Source organism: Lagopus leucura, unplaced genomic scaffold (assembly GCF_019238085.1).
Source record: "Lagopus leucura isolate 7727_CA_CO unplaced genomic scaffold, USGS_WTPT01 Super-Scaffold_100024, whole genome shotgun sequence".
In the NCBI taxonomy this organism is placed as follows: Eukaryota; Metazoa; Chordata; class Aves; order Galliformes; family Phasianidae; genus Lagopus; species Lagopus leucura.
This window is the reverse complement of record NW_024962276.1, coordinates 5,877,512-5,893,862: the sequence shown is the minus strand read 5'-3', so window position 1 is coordinate 5,893,862 and position 16,351 is coordinate 5,877,512. Positions and strand designations below refer to the sequence as shown.

At 47.2% G+C, this 16,351-nt stretch overlaps 1 protein-coding gene across 1 annotated transcript in view; it reads right to left on the bottom strand.

Moving 5' to 3' along the window:
- Positions 1-16,351, bottom strand: part of TAOK1 (TAO kinase 1) — a 55,971-nt gene that overhangs the window by 38,958 nt on the left and 662 nt on the right. The gene's annotated exons all lie outside the window — the stretch shown is intronic.

The following is a 16,351-nucleotide window of genomic DNA, read 5'->3' as shown; positions in this document are numbered from 1 at the left end:
TCTCATGAATGTTCAGGAAGCGCCAACCATACCGACGTCCCCAGCGCTACCATCTCCAAATGCCTCTGCTTGTGATAGTTCTGGTATATTTATTATGAAGGTCAGCTCTAAATTTAGTAGTTCCTTAGGCTAGCAAAGCTATGAGGAAGACAACTGGAAAAAATGAAATCTTCTGCCCGCCTTCTTTAGCAATTCATTAGGTTCAGAGTGGCTGCCAACTATTTTCCTGCACTCCATGCAGCATCGCTGACCTAACGCTGCTCCGATCCGCAGTGCCTGCAGTCGCAGTGCAGGCCATGCACAGTGCTCAGGAGAAAGGCAGCTGATGGGAGCCCACTGAGCCCAGGGGCCAAATCCTGGGAAATTCCAGCTGCCCATAACAGCTCAGATGTCCCAATGGGTCCAGAATTTCAAGCAAACATTTCTTGACTGCTAACCAATTCTGTCCTGGAATGAGAAACATAGAGAATGGAAGCAGATCAGCTGTTCTGGGCTCAGGGCAGATGACCTAAGACCCAGAAACAAGCTACTAAAGCCCACAGTACAGGTAATTACCCTCAATAAAGGAGGTAATTAAAAAGCAGCAGTATCACACCCTTTCAGAAAGGAGGCCTGAAAGGAAGGCTTTCAGATCAATAGGAAAACGAAAACACTTCAATTGTGCAAGCATGGGGTTGTCAGTACCAAAAATGACACAGGATCCTTAAAATAGGATGTGAATGAGAACCAAAACAGGAGATGAAAGACCAAAATTAATGAGCGGTCAACACCACCCCTGCTCCTAAACTAAACCTAACACACATGAGATGAGCCTTGGGCAGGCAGCTCAATGGAAGTAGGTGCACAGTTACATGAAGATGATGTCAAATTAATGAGAGAGAATCAATTGGAAAAATAATAACAGAATTTCTCAAGAAACATATAGGAAACCTCTGCCAGTCTGCTCCTGGCTATTGTTCTCCGCTCATCCACCAGCAGCAAAAGGAAAGCACAGTACAAGGCTTAGAAGTAAGAAGTCATAAATGGCTGAGAAGACAAACTAAACTGCAAGAGAAAATGTGCAAGAGTTGAAAGCGATACATAAGCAAGCCATGGGAAGTGCTCAGACTTGAAAAACAAGGGAATAGCCCATAAAACGTAAGAGCCAAAGATAGATATAACAGAGTGAAGGCATGAACCATCTAAGCTATAAAGAGCAAACCCAACCTGCGGAAATTGCTCCACAGATACCACATCCAAGAGGCACAAACTCTGCTTTTACACTGCACGTTTCCAGGAGGAAGAACATCCCAGCTGGGCTGTGTGAGGCCTGGGGATGCCCCCGGCACCTCTGACAGAGAGGTGACCCACTGCCAGGACCACGCACAGCACATCCATAGTGCTGTCCTTCAGGGCTGAGCAAACATCAGTTCATCAAAGCACACCTTGTTACCAGAAGGGCCCACTTTGTTTAACACAAGGGATATTACACGTATGTAAGCTTCTTATTTCAGTTTGTAACTCAAAGCAGGTCCAAAAAAGCAGAGCATATTTCAGCACCAGAATCATTTGAAGCCTTCTGCTGCAGCACGATTTGTTCTGCTGGGCTCTCTGCTCCCAGAAGTGGAGTTATCTTCACTGAGCCATGATTTCATCCCACGAGCACCTCCTTTCCTGCTGGAATTCCCCAAAGGGAAGGCAACTGGTCCTGTTTCACTCCAGTTCAAGCTAAGTATTTATTCTTCCTGTCCTCACATGACTGAGCAGAAAAACTTTTTAAATAGCACACAGCAAGAGGATTAGTCCAAGCACACACACAAAAACCCAAAATAAAACAACAGCAAAGAACATCTTTCTCACTATTTTACCTAGCTGAGGAAATGCTGCTCCTTTGATTCTACAAGGCCTACACTGCTTCCCTCTACGCCTTCTACTTACAACAAAGAGGTTTTCAGCCTGTGCTAAGATAAAAAGGACACTCTTAATTTTGAGTGTGCTTATTTCAACTAATCCACACAACAACTCAGGCAGCAGTGGCTCAGGAGCTGGATATCTCTCAATGGGACAGTTAAGCTCACAGCACTGTAGGCCCTGCTAAGTCCCATACCTGCTGTTTGAAGCAGCTATATGATAGAACCCAGGCATCAAATGATGGCCAGCTCCCTAAGGGCTTCTTAAAGCCACCACTCTGATCACCAGGCTGCTCCAGAACCCCATCCTGTTTGGATTAGGAGCCCATTTAAGAACTGATTAAGACTGATTTACAGTTTGTATTTATCATTTGTCAGTTCACACTTTACTCATTTTGCTGCACCGCCTTCAAAAGTTTAAACAGTTTTCTCTTCCCTTTTTCATCCTGAGGGAGAAGCACAAGCCCAGGGCTGTGCTGTGCCTCAGTCAGTCCTACAGTCACCACGTTATCAGTGGATGCACCCAAGTTGTTCATATCCTCTCCTTCCTGACAAACCACAGCTTCATGCAGGATCTCTGCTGTCACTGCACAGCCATGCACTTCGTTCGGTCCCATCCATGCTCCCATGACTGCAAATCCTCCGGCTCATTCCGTCCTTCTGAGCAAGCTGCCAGCTTTGTCCTGGCCAGGACAGTCCCCCCTTGTAACCTCTCCATCGCCAGGCCTGAGAAATGCTGGCATTGCACCCGGAGGCTGGGTGGGAACGCAGAGACCTCCCTCCCCTGGCACACAGGGAGGTATGTGCTCTGTTTACCCAGAAATTTCGGGCATGTCTGCTGAAATTCCATAAAACTGAAAGATTTATTGTCGAAGCTCTGACGTCACTTTCACACAGGATCAGGCATTCTGGCAGCAAAGCAGGAGATTGAAGCTGAAGTTTGTAGCGGCCTGCTTCCCCAGTCCAGGCAATCACAGGTCTGTGTGCTAAATTACAGCTGTTCTGATTGCTGACATCTTATCTCCCATGTACTTATAGACCCATTACCATGGTAACCAAATTCCTCAGAACATACAGCGTGATTTTAGTATCTAGTGTATTAGAACAAAATTATTAAGGTTATAAAGGCAAGCAACTCCAAAATTAGAAAGTGTCAGAACTCATCCTGCCAGCTCCTTGCCAACCCATCACTGCTCACTGCCTTCCTCCCCTCTGCTGCACACCTCCAGCTCTCCATCAGCCCCAACCTCTCCTTCTTTTGGTTTCACAAGCTTGCATAAAACAAGTCAACCTGTTACAACTGGCCTACATCCCTGTGATCTCTGTGTATCACTAGGAGGATGATGCACGGGTGGACTGCTCGAGCGCTAGGGGTTCCTTCAGTACCACCACCTACAGGTACTGTAAAACTGAAACGTGGAACTGCTTTCAGCAGAATGCACCCAGTGAACATAGCACAGCTACCTTCACTGGTCTACTAAAACATCCAGCACATGGTGGACTTAGGCACCCTGCTGCTTAGCTGCCTCTGCACAGGTAGACAGGTCTGGTCACGGCGCACACAGAAGGTAAATGGGTCCATCTTTTCCCCAGATTGTCCTGGATATAAGCATGGAGGAGGTAGGTGAACATTTGCACCTGAAGGAAATACTTGGAACAACACAGAAACAATGTGCACAAAGCAGGTTCTAGTGCCCAAGGTCCATTCCATGTGGGTTGCCTCTGACCAGAAGCATCTTCAAAAACGTTTCTCCTGTGCACCAATTCCTCTGCTCCCAAGCAAGAAATGCTGCACTTTCTTCTAGACTGAAGTACTCAAGTTGCTTGAATGTACCTAGTAAGCATTAAAGTATTTTAAGGCTGAAAAGGTAATTTCAGCTACAGTAAAAACACATCCATCCTAAATTTGACAGAAAGCTGCAATCAGGAACTGGTCTGTTCCAACAGCACAGATCCGATGGCACATTTCATAGCTCGTAGGTTCTTTGTGTGCTCACACACAAGGCTGCTTAATCCAGCTGTTCTCACTGATCATTCACAAAAGGAAATGAATGAAAAAAAATATACCAGCGACCACCTCCACCTCTACTCTTCAGCTGAGGGGAACAGTAATTTGATTGCTGCAGTCAGATGAGACTATTTCCTGTGCCTTTAAAGAAGAGGTTAATTGAGAGATGGTGGAGCCTGCCCTCCCTTAGGCTTTCTGAAAGCAAGGTTGTTGTCCTACCTGACTCAAGGAGCCTGGCCTTGGCTTTTGCACGAGGAGGGAGCTACTAGCAAGTGACTTTTCTGACAGTGACCTTTGAGAGGTGCAGTAAAGCAATGGCGTTGCAAAGAAAAAGCCAATTAAAATAATCTTATACTCCTCCATAAGCACTCACTGCAGGCAGGGACTGAGCTGGATGCCCGCACTTTGCTGGCTGGCAGCAGCAGCTCCCATGAAGAGCCTTAGATCCAAAGGCAATCAGTGACTTCAGCAAAGCCAGACCATGGTAGCCAGAGAGACAAGCAGCCATTGCACACTGAGGGTGAAGATAATAGAAGTGTTGCTGCCCAGAGCTGCAACCACGTTGTGCAGCTTGAGTGGGATTAAGATGCATGGTCTGAAGGGTTTCCTTGGGGTTGTCTGCAAATATACACCACAGTGGTCTGGTTCTGTTAGGATACAGAAGAAGTAATGTGGCAGAGAGCAAGGACAGGCATGGAACAGTCCCACATGAGAACAGACAGATCTTGCTGAGGGATGCTGGACATTTTCAAAAAGCCACCATCTGCTGTGGTTTGGTTTTGTTGGGTTTTCGTGTTGTTGTTTTTCCTTTGCATTCATTACCTGCTTTTGTTCTGTTGGTTAAAAGTCAAATAAAGTCATATCTCTGAAAGAAAGACAATACATTCTGAAGCTGATTCATTATCAGTCTGTGGTATCCAAACACTGTCAACACAGCTTGAAGAAAGCTGATCATAACTATTGCTCCTAGTCTGCAGAATGAGGAAAACAGCTCTGCATGACTAACATCAACCATGTCAATGCAATGCAGACCACACCTATGGAATCTCCTCTCACAGGTTCACAGGCATTCATCGAGTCTTACAGTGGGTCTGGAAAAATGTGCTCCTTCTCCCTTTTTCCCCAGTACTTTCTCCTACGAAGCTATTATTTAACTGGCAAAGCATCAGACCTGGACTTTCACTGAAGGTCTTTGTCGAGCACTTAGTAGAGTTGCAATAAACACTCTTAGCTTACAGACAAGACGTAAAGTATATGAATAAGAGGTGACCTAAGATCACAGAAGCCCACAGCAAGAACAGAAGGGTCTGACGCTGTCCCTTATGCCAAGTGTTAAATGATCAAGGTCTGGGTTTTTGTTCTGGGGTTTTCACTTCCTCTTTTTTTTTTTCCAAGTTCCACCCAGTGCCCAGCTTGTTACATGAAGGAATGGTACCATTTAGCTGATTTTGTGCTACAGCAGATCTAGAATGGCTAGCAGCTTCTGACTTGAGACCAGCAGTCTGCACAAAGCCAGAGAACACGGCGGCTGAAGGCTGTCTGTGCAGCAGGAGCAGCACCAAGGCAGACGTTATCAAATTCCTTTCCTACCTCTTTGGGTCTCAGGAGACAAGCATCTTCATCACAAACAACAACAACCAAAGCCAAAAACCCTCACATCTTTCTGACAGTTTCATCCAAGCAGTCAGCTCTAAATGGGCACAGAGAAAATGTTCCTTGCCCCTAGAGGCTGCCTGCGAAGGGCACCAGGAGGGTGTAACAGCAGAGTAATGCACACAAGTCCTGCACCACTGCAGTCTGCACTGCACTACTCTAGGGATAAACAACATTCCAATCTCCACAACCTCCCAGGCTGTCAATCTGACACCTTTTGTGAATACTAAATTCACACATACAAAGAACTTTCTTCTCTGTGGGTTCTAAAACATCTCACGTGCCATTTCCTACCGCTACCTGAACGAGCGGCACAATTTCATACCTGGCATCCTGAAGGCTCTTTTTCAGCAGTTTGGAATAATGGATTATGCCTTTTGTTTGTCAGTAGGGACAGACAAATAAGAAAGAAAACCACAGTTAAGTTTCAAGCAGCATTTCCTTTATGAAAAGGAAGATCTATTCGCTGACTGCTCTTGTTGGCTAGTAAACAAAGGGAAAGTCAGGTGTCCATTCTACAAATTCTAAGGATCCTGTATTTTGAGGAGGGAAAGTAGGACAACCCCCTGATACCCAAGAACCGACACAGAAAGCCAGGGCTGCTCCCTCATCACGCATGCAGGTCAGCCCCGCAGCCCAGCTGGACAGGGAGTTACTGAGCACTCAACACACCATGCCAGAGAACAGCATTTCCTTGTTGGATGAAGCTATAAAGAGCACCCAAGCAGCAGTCAGGTTTCTTGAAAGCAGCAGGGCAAGGAGCACCAGCTCCAGCAGTGCTGCTGCCCACGAGCTCACAGCATCAGGACATCTTGGAGACCACCAACCCGCCCTCTAAGGACCCATGTTTAGAGCTCATGGCCTCCAACTACCTCAAATCACCCGTCTGCAGATCACTGTGCAAAGTCACTGTGACTGAGGGAATAGCCAGAGCTCTAGCCTGAAGAACAACAAACCTGTCAGTATCTACCTGGGCCACACCGCTGAGTGCAGCCAACCAACCACACAGAAGGCAGCTCTTACTCTGAATTCCTCAGGCCAGAACAGAGCCAGCATGGTTCTATCAGCCCTGTCCTTGGGTTGGCTGCTCCCCTGGCCCTGCAGTCCTGGAGGAAAGCTGTCAGTGCCACCAACATTTACATGAACACCCAACGTAGGGTCTGCTCCGTGCACACCCAGGGCACAAGTCACTATGCAGGGCTTATGTGGATGTCTGCAAAACAGTGGGAACAGAAAGGTTATGCTAAAAGAAAGCAGATCCCCCCAGGCAATGGGGACCAAGATATTTATAAACTAGAAATACATTTGCATCTGGCACATAAGATGCATCACATCCTTTACTACCTACAGCACACACTGCAGGAGGAGAAGAAACGGAGAAAAGAAATAAGCGTGCTTCTCTCACACCCTTTTATTCTGTTAAACTAATTCCTGCTGTAAGAAGTCAGCTTGAGAGCTCCTTTCAAAGAAAAAAGGGGGAGGGAGGGAGGGAGGGGAGGAAGAATCAGATCTACTTGTTTTCTGCATTTGGCATTCTGGTCTCATCCCCTGGTTTTGTGTTCCTGGAGGATGTCGAAGCGCAGACCTCGCAGAACGATGACATCACACATACAAAAAAAGCAAAGCCCCCACGGGAGCAAGGAGCTCTCAGGCAGATGAGATGCCAACTTCAGCTCCCGACTGGTAGCACTCAGGTAACTCAAACTCAGCACACCCATGGCTAAGAGAATTCTCCCTTGGAAATGTGGCCCAGGAGAGCAGTTCCAAGCAGGAGAAAGTGATGATCCCAATGCTTGCCAGGCCAGCAGGATTAAAGTTACGAGTTTACTGCTGGCTTATACAGACACCTTGAGCACCACCTCCTTTAACGCTTGTTTTATTCTTGTTTAAAAGTTACATAGACAAGTGGCTTCTACTACAGTGGAACAAAGCAAAGTACAGCACATCGCTGCAAAGCACATCTAAGTCACTGCAAATTTGGAACCACTGTTACTGAAAGGCTTTACAAAATTATTTGTCCCTGTGAAATAAATGTCCTACAGAACACCATGCAGAGCATGTGCAGCACTGCACCAGAGACAGAGGGATTTCGAGGTGTGCATGCATGCAGAAAGTCACATCTGCAGATGGAAGCCCACGCTTCCTGCAGAGAGAATCACTCATACCTTGTCTGTATCTATTAAAGCTTGCAAGAGCCCATGTTAGAAGCACACAGACCAGCTGCCCGTGTCACAAGCAGATTTATCCTTCAGGTAACACTTGAACCCAGCAGATCGACACTGCCAGCGAGCTCGGAAATAACAGACTTCAGTGAGAAATATCTTGGAAGAAAACCTCCAGGAAGCTTCCTGGAGATTCGAGACACCTGACCAGATGCTGCCCCACCATTTTCCTTGCTCCGAACTACTTACGACTTCGTTTTAAACGAAACACACATGAAAAACAGCAAGGCAAAAAGAAACAGGAAAATTACAGAAGGGGAAGGTATATTAAACTCCTGGTGATCCCACATCCCTATCCCACTGATAGCCACTGAACAGCACGATGGTTACAAATCATTCCAAAGCTCTCTGCTTTGACTTTTTGGTAATTAAATACAAAATTAATGAGATTGCCATCACCACCTTGTGCACAAGCTAATCAGTATTAGAGCCTGCTCAATTCAGACAGAATATTAATAGTTTCTCCAAACAGCTGAACAAATACGGCCTTCCTATTAACTGAGGGGCAATGCTGCAATGGCAGCACCAACTAACCAGGTATTGGACTGAGATTTTTGTCCAGAACAAGCTTTTTTAAGGACACCATCACACCAGAGCATTCACAGCCCCCTCCATCTGCCAAGTCCTATTATTACTGTTCACCTTCTACCTTGAGATATCCTGGCAAAATGGGACAAAATGCAATCACAGATTTCTGTCAAGCAGCTGAAATTTTCTGTAGGGCTTGAAAGTAAAAGGGAAGGCACTGGAATATTACTGAAACACTTCAATGTCTTGCCCCAATAATTAAAAAGAAACAAACAGCTGCCATGAAGGAAGCACCAAAAGGAGGTGGCAGCTCTGTTCATGGAAAGGACTTTACTGAGACAGCTCAAGTCCAAGACCTGTTGTATCACAGGGACCCAACAAAGCGTGCTGCATCCTGCTGGGTTACCCTCGGAAACTCGTCAGGACAGACTGACAGTGACCATCAGTGTAACTCTGTTTGTGGATTTGCAGAACATGCTTTAGTGGTGAGGCCCTGTGTGTCACGCACTTAGCAATGCTAATCGCAGGCATGAAATCACAAAGAGAAAACCCCTAAATCAGCAGGTGCTCGGTGCCTCCAAACCAGAAAATGAGCAGGCAGGCAGATCGTAACTCACACGACACGCTCCTCGCGCTGCTCCGCATCATCTTTGTTCCTTCAGCAGCCTCACAAACTGCTAGGTACAGCTGGCAATCACAGGATCGTTCAGGTTGGAGAAGAGCTCTCGGATCCTCAAGTCCAACCCCAACCCACCCCTCCATGCTGCTGACCGTGGCCCTAAATCCACATCTCCCTGTGCCTTGAACACCTCCAGTGCTTGCTCAGCACAGCATGCTGACAAGGCTCACAGCTCCTCCTCCTTCCCAGTGCATCAGGTGGGAACGCTTTCCGCTCCTCATGAACATCAGTATGTGCATTACACAGCAGCCAGACCCTTAAGAAGATGGGAGATCCAGCTGTGTAGGGGCTGCACTAACAGGACGCAGGGATGCCTCTGCACATCTCCACAAGGATGTCCGGTTTTGCAGCGACATCCACACACAGTGCTTTCACTCAGCTGCTGCCATGGCAATGCTGGGCATTCGCTCCTTCCTCCACCTGCACTTTTGTACCTCACCTCAAGAACGTGAAAAATAAATAGGCATCCATCACCTGTTTCAAATTCTTTGAGATTTGGGGATGAAATTAAGAACTGGGAATTACTATTATCAAGCTGTCAGCTCAGAGGAAAGCATAAAAGCATCACATATTTAAGACAATCTTTCCGTATTACAGGTTACTTTAATTTCTATTTGTGTGTTAATATTTCATTTCTCCTGATATTAATATTAATGATACCTATTTCTATTTAAACATAACAATATTTGCAATGCCGACAAAATGAGCTGTGATTATAACAATTTATAGTCACTACAGCCATCAGTTTTCAATAGCAGGGAGTGCAGAGGGAGGGCTGTGCCCTGGTGCTGGGCTGCCTGCGCTGCCCACAGTCCCTGCGACAGGGGAAAATGCAACACCCAAAATGCTTGGAAACACCGATTCACACGTTATTTTAGGAGATTGGGGCTGAGAAGAAGAAACACCTGCCTGTATTTGGAAAAATTTAGGGGTTTTACCAAAATGTTTTTAAAAAAAAAATCCATGGGTGTGTGCACCAAAACCTGAATGTCAGCTCTTTTCTAATAAACTACAAGTAATTATTTAAATGTTCTTCATGTCCTTCTAATTGCAACTCAGTGTGCACAAACCACGTTCTTTGTAAATAAACCATTTTCATGTTAGTCCAGTATCCCAAGTGCTCTGCTTGTTATTGTCAAAGCGGGAACAAATCCTCTGTCCAATCTTGGCTTTGCAAACAAATTTAAAACATGTGTATTGCAACGAAAACAAAAGTAGCAGTAAGGATGAGGTCTTGCTTTTTCCACAACTGATTTTACGCAGGACAAAAAGCAAACACAAAAAAAGAAGTGAATTCTTCTTCAATCCAGGTCATTTTAGCATTGAGGAACCTGAGCTCCATCTTCTCAACCAGCAAGAAAGTGGAATTCTGAGCACTGGTGAGCCCAGCACTGCTCACAGGCCTTCAGCAAAGGAGCTGATCCAGCAGGAGCCTGGTGCACGCCTCAGCCAGCAGCTTGCAGCCACATCTCACACCGGGAGAAGGAAACATCTCCAGTGGCCACCACACACGCCAGCTGAGCTCAGGCCCAGCATCCTCACAAACCTTTCCCACCTCCTGTCCGCCCCTGGGTACCCGGCATGGCTGCTGGAACGGCGATGCTCTCAGCTTCACCTGCCCGTGTGTTGCGCTCACTGGAGGAAAAACAATCTCCTGTTCTCCACCAAGGAAAGGTGCTCAGCATTCAGATGGGCTTGCCTGCATTCTTGCTGCAAAACGGGCAGGTCCCAGCAAGAATTAACACGAGGTTCTACCACACACCTCCAGCCAGAGACCAACCTAGTTTTAAATACTTCAAAGCGTGAGTTAGAGGGGGGTTTGTGTGGAATGGGAAGAAGGAAAATGAAGCCAAACACTCAGGTAAGAGTTCAAGGTTTGCCTATGTGGCAATTAACCTATAGGGAAAAAGGAGCTTGGCGTTCTCAGTAAGGCTCTTCTCTGAAACACATCATTATTTCCTTCCCAATGCTGATATGCACTTCTAGACGCCAGGGTGGGATTCTGTCAAGGCCTGGATTACCTTCTTCTTTAATTAAAATGGCAAATCTTCACAAAAACCTCAACCTCACAGCCTTCCTCTGCACTAGGATACACTGAGCAGCCATACAGTGGGGTCTGTACCAGTCCAGCTGATGCCAGGGAAAATCCTCTCACTGCAATGCATTCAGTCCTTGCGGGCAGTGGAACAACATCACTACAGTGCGTGGTTCTCCAGACAAGGCTCAGATAAGCTGAGAGTAACGAAAAAGCCCAAGGAGACATGGAAGGGCCATGGGTTTGAAGACAGCAGACCTGTGTGTATTTGAGATCTAAAAAAGTAGAAAGCTTACCTAGGGGTACAGGGTCAAACCATACAGAAATAGATTCCAAAGCCAGAGTTTAACTAGTTTGCTATCTAGGCCAAGAAACAGTTCTGGAACGCATTTAACACAGTTTAATTGCATCAAATCGTGCCTGGCCCAGAACTGATTTTAACAACTGTCAACTGCTTTTTGGAACAGGCAAAGCCAAAAAAAAAAAAAAAAAAGAGGATCACAGCACACAGTTTACCCTGTGAAGAACATACAGGCAACCCAAACATTCAGAGCACCGGGGAAAAGCGAGGCGTGCTCCAATCCCATGATCTGCCCTCAGATTGGGTTACAAGGAAGTGGGGACTGGGAGGAGCTGACAGCAGTGACAACCACGGCCCAGAGCTCCAGAAACATGTTGCACTGCCACTGGGACACAGCTTGAGAAATCCTAATAACCGATGGTTTCCCATGGAGAAAGTTCCTGCGCTACTTACTGTATGCTCGTGGCCTATTTGAGGAGCAGCATTAGCAAAAATAACCTCTCCTCTCATCTCCTTGGCTGGGGGAGGGAGGGAGCCAACAATGATGGGGGGGAGGACTGGGGTGAGAGCAACAATTGCATATCAAGGAGGAGGGAAACGAAAATAACCAACATGTGCAATCCCACATGTGATTTCTTCCAATAAATCCCACTGCAGCAGCTCCCTGGGAACAGGCTCCTGGGTCTGCTGCTGCCTCTGAGCAGCGGTACGTCAGGGAAGAGGAAGGATTTCTGGATGTTTGGAAAACAGGCTGAACACATGGATGGGGAACAAGCCAAAAGCTGTTACAAGAAACGTTCCCCATCCTTTCAGCATGCTTGAATTCACATACTCCCCTTTCCCATGCTCCTGGGTCCCAAGGCTTTCCTCAGGTTAGAAATTGGCCCAGAGCAGAACGAAGTGAAGCCAAAGCAGCAAGGAGAGGTGCTCGTGCAGAGGGCTCCGGCTGCTCCAAGCGCTGGTGCAGGGTGCAGAAGGGAAGAAAGTGGGATTTTAGCTTAGCTGAAGAGAAAGACTGAAAACAACTTTATTCACATTTTAAAAATTCGAGTACACTATGCATTGGCTTGCAAAGCTACAAGCAGGGATGGCTGAGACTAACATCAAATATCAAAATCTCCTTTTCAAATGTGACTCGACTTCCCGCATGCACAGCAAGAGCTTTGGAGCAAACCCACAGACCCCCCATTCTGACAGAAGGCCGTCCTACCAACTCCACGAGTGGAGGAGGGAACGTTTGACACACAGAGAACATCAGCATGGCTGCAGGCAGGGCCACCCCGGGGGTCAGCAGAAGATGACAGCGCAGAGAACTGCAGAGCCTGCCTGCTCCCAGCGCTGTGCTGCTTTCCTCGAGGTCTAAGTTTTCCCTCAAACAAAACACTTCTGTTCTTCCCCTCTCAAAGGACAATATCTAATATGGAACTCTCATGCTGTCACCCCATCCTGACCTCTAGAGAAAATCAAAACTCTTTCTAGCCAAGCAATACAAACACAAAACAGGCAAAACTATCACCTGCTGCCCGCTCCTATCAAGGAGCCATCATCTCGTGTTCAGAGTCTGCTGGGCCATCCTCATCATGCCTCCAAGAGAAGGGAGACATCACCTCCATGCTACCAGGTAGATGCCCAACCAACTCAGCAAGCTGAGTAAAGCAGGGGGACTTTTCTATTTAGAGAAAACGTATTGCTGCTTTGGCTGCTTCCCGCTGTGTTTACAGTGGCTACCTTGCCTTTTCTTCTGCCAAAGAAACCAGGAGGGTTTAGCAGGACGTTAAAAGCAAAATAAAAGCGTCAAGAGTGACCAGTGTAATAATTTCTGACAAAGTATTACGAGTTCTCAGTGCTTTCCCTTCGGTACTGAAAAAAAAGCAAACAAAAAAACCCTATAATTCCAGTGATCACCAAATATTTGTTTGAAAAAACGCTTTGAGAACCCATGTTTGGAGCACCCACTGTGCTGCCCAATGCCTACTGCGTTTCAAAGGACCTTCAGAAAGTATTTCTTCCTCCATGTTTTGTGCTGTAAATGAGCACTCAGATAAGGAGGAAGGAACACAGTGCTTAAAAGCCAACTGTGCTTTAAGCTGCTCTCCATCCTTTCCTCCTGTTTCGTGCGCTCCTTTTCCCCTCAGACACTTTGCACTTCACCTCTAATTTCATGTTCCTACATTTTGAGTTCTGCTTTTACTCTTTGTGCTGCAGCTCTGCACAGCTGAGCTCCCTCTGGAACTTCACATGAGGGGATTAGTGGTTTTCTGACCCTCCATCCAATGAATTTTTTCTAGCCTCTTCTCCATGCAGAAATCAATGTACGATGAGCATCTCCTCAGCCCATTAGAGAGCAACGAGAACAAAGAATCCCCAAACCCAGCTGCCACGTATTCTGGGAAAAGTGCCACCAACAGCCACCTATCTCCAAGCATTTCTCTGGTCAAACCATGGCTGCACAAACCCACCTCAGTGCTGGGGTTCTCCAGCACTCACCCAGCAGCTCACGAACCTGCTGCAACTCACCAAAATGGCACAACATCACTGGATGTTTCCTTGGGTCTGCTCTCTGCTGCTGAGGCTGAAGGGGCTCAGTGCAGGGTCAAAGAGAAGAGTCACTGCAGGGACACACGTGGGACAGCGGGCGGAGGATGGGCCTTGCAACAAAATGGACCTCTGGGGCCCCGGGAGCCCACTGAAGAGCACGGAGATCTGTTCTGCAATGAGCAGAGCGTTTTGTGGAAGGCAGAGGTTGTGTTCACAAGTGACAGTAGGCAGGATGGCCAACCAGCCCAGAAGGCATGAAGCCACCCCATCCTGCCACAACGGCTGGCCAAGGGAGGACACCAAAGTCATCCACAACCGAGCCCTGCCGCCGGGTGCAGCAGAACCGCGCAGTGCAGCTGTGCCTCTCCTCCAGAGCTGAAGTGAAGCTTTCCCCTCTGACCACGTTTGAGTGAGGAAACAACAGAAAGCCCTCTGACCTCATGGCATGCTTGAACAGGAGACAGCTGATGGCCACTGTAATACAGAGGACAAGAGCCCGCATCACTGCTGGCAGCACCAACAGCCAGGGATCCTCAGGGCTCCTGGTGTGCACCTCCACATGTTACATGTGCTCTCAATGTGATCTTATTACGACCAGAAAACACCTGCATAATTACTAAGATCGTATCCTAGACGAGTTCCTAGAGGATATTTATCACAGCTTCTTTACCACTTCCTGGTTCATGGAGACCCAGACCAGCCCTCAACCTTTCATAGGACAAAATATTCTGTTAAATAAACCACACGAGGAATATTTTGCAGATATTCTGTAGCCTCAACAGAGCAAGAAGAGAGGTACAGCCTCACAGAAGGGCGAGAGCAGCAGCACACAGCGTTCCTTTGCTAGACAAGAGAATTGGAAGGCGATGTATGTGAGGCACCTGATGGAACCACTCAGGTTGTGTCCAGGTGGAACCCCACTGCTCTCAGCTACTCCAGAATCTTTAAAACGGCTCTCTGAACTCTTTGCCACATCTATTGTTCTCTACAACACATCCTGGTTACAGGAAATCCACCAGTAGGATGCATCTGAAGATGTAATTATTAGTGTGATATTTGCTTCTCTTCTGATTCCTTTCACCACGCGCACAAACCTGGGCTGCCTCACAGCACATCAAAAATACGTCACTGCAGTGACACGACCTGATGAATTACATCGGATCAGGCAAAGATGGAAGCTGCACAAATGGGAACGTTATTTCCATGGAAGTAAACGTTTAACATTCTCCAACCTCACCTACAGCAGAATCTAATGGGAGGACACGATAGATAACTTCTTCCAACAGTCCAACCTGAGGCCTAAGTCACCTTCTGTGTATATAATTGTAACTCCGGTCCTCTCCATGCAGCACTTAACATTAGCCCAGTTAAAGGCAAAATAACAATAACAGTAATAATAATAAGCTAACTATCCAAAGATCTTTTACTTTAGATATTTTTTCAATGAGATTAAATGTAATTTAAGCTGTTCTACCGGAATCATTTTCTCTTTAGCAGCACATCCTTAACACAGGAGGAGAAAAACATCCCTCAAGTTCAAGGGATACAGTGAGGTTCAAGTTCATCACTACGTCTGAGTCAACAGACAAAGGGAAGAGGGTCCTACAGACAGCAAAGGAACCAGCAGAGGCAGGCGGGTGCCATGGGGAATCCAATGGGAGGGCCCAACCCGGGCTGATGAGGTCTGCCCTGAGATGCCAGCAACAAAAAACAGACACACTACTACAGGAAGGGGCAACAGAAACAAACAGGGTCTGAAGAAACATGTATCATAAAATCCTCCTTCCTGCAACAAAAGTTGTTATTTTGTAATCGCAGAACAGGAAAACAAGCTTTCACCACTGTCAAAATACAGCCTGGTTTTCCACGGTATTTTCAGCATCACGGTGTGCCACCACGACCGGCATTTCTCAGGAGATCTGAGCTGTACCATTCAACATTACATGTAACACCAGGGATGGTATTTTGGGAACGTTTCATCCAAAGCACTCCAAGCCGATAACCTTTATCCAAACACACAAAACAAGAGCCGCGTCCCACGCTCCACAAATAGCCTTAACGGTAAGGAATCAATAGCAGCCAAACCTTCAGGTAACATCTCAGCCATCTGCCCTTGCCACGCGGGGCCCTCAAACCTCACCAGGCGGAGGTGAAGGACGCGATGCGTTCAACTGGTTATCACACAGCCTGCCGAAATAACGACACCGAGACAAACCGACGGGAGTCCTGCAGGCCGACGCCGTTCTGTCATTTTTTTCCCCCAGCCCCGCGGCTGACAACAACCATTTTACAGCGGCTCCCCTCGCACCGCGCCCAGCACAATGGTTCTCCTGCACCGTTCCGTATCTCCGCCGTTCACAAAGGTGAACCCGAAGGGCCCGGCGATGCTCGCGTTCTCCCCACGCGGGGTGCGGAGAGGCAGAGCCTGGACGAGATGCTTTCATCTGACACGTTAAAATGGTCGGGGAACGCTATTTGGCTAACGGGATCGGCCGATG